The sequence below is a fragment of the Pyxicephalus adspersus genome, chromosome 3, assembly GCF_032062135.1.
Source record: "Pyxicephalus adspersus chromosome 3, UCB_Pads_2.0, whole genome shotgun sequence".
NCBI lineage: Eukaryota > Metazoa > Chordata > Amphibia > Anura > Pyxicephalidae > Pyxicephalus > Pyxicephalus adspersus.
The window spans coordinates 113,693,000-113,694,026 of record NC_092860.1 but is presented as its reverse complement, the minus strand read 5'-3'; the positions used below and the strand labels follow the sequence as shown (position 1 = coordinate 113,694,026).

At 33.1% G+C, this 1,027-nt stretch overlaps 1 non-coding gene across 1 annotated transcript; it reads right to left on the bottom strand.

Moving 5' to 3' along the window:
• Nucleotides 1-597: 597 nt before the first annotated feature.
• On the bottom strand, nucleotides 598-669 carry TRNAC-GCA (transfer RNA cysteine (anticodon GCA)). Its single transcript has one exon. It is a non-coding gene; the product is annotated as a tRNA-Cys (tRNA).
• Nucleotides 670-1,027: the final 358 nt, after the last annotated feature.

The window sequence follows — 1,027 nt, the reverse complement described above, 5'->3', positions numbered from 1 at the left end:
TGCAAGCTACCCGGGTCCTAAAGCAGCAAAGCAACCTTAATCCCCAACATTTTCATCACCAGGCCTTAAAGTTGGTATGGTGCCTTTCTCCTTAGGACAGATTAAATAAATTATTTTTATTTCATCTGGAGTACCCAGATTTAAACATGTAGATAAAATGTCATCTGAAAAATGCCAGATTTTATGGAGTTTTTGGAGTTATCTATAATCTGTTGCCTTCAGGTATTGTTGCTGCTCACAGAGACAAGCACACAAAACCTAACATTATACAATTGTAAATGGTACTATAGCTCTAAACACAAGTGTTAATGTTCATTACAGCAATAGAAACAGATTCAATGATGAATTAAAGAATATTTTTCTATCAATATATTTTATAATTTTTTACAAGTAAATGTCTGAATTGGAAAGAATTGTAAAGCCAATATAAATGCATTGTAGTACATGGGAAGAATAACATCTGTCTGCTGTTTTTACGGCCATATAGTAAGACCAGTAACATTTCCAGTGCCAAACATGCCTGAAGCAACTACTTAGTTGATGACACAGTTGAACTAATTAGCTTTTTCTTAATTTTTTGTTCAGCCAAAAAGATAGAAGGGGCACCCGGATTTGAACCAGGGACCTCTTGATCTGCAGTCAAATGCTCTACCACTGAACTATACCCCCAACTCTGCATTCCTTAGGGGCCAATGATAGCTATTGAATAGACAGGTTTAAGAGCGAAAAACACTCCATAGAATTTTTTGTTAGGGCTGTTTGTAGATAAACCCAATTACAAAAATGTATATAACATTTAACATGGCAATTTATTTAACATATTATAATATGTATACATATGTGTATATATATATATATATATATATATATATATATTAAAAGGCTGTGGGAAACCAAGAGGCTGTAGTAAATCAACTCCATTAAGAAAAAATAGGATTTAAAATGTGAAATCAAGCATTTTATATAAAAATGTATGATATATAGGGCTCTATTTATACGAGGGGGTGCTGAGAAGTTCCTGGCTTTG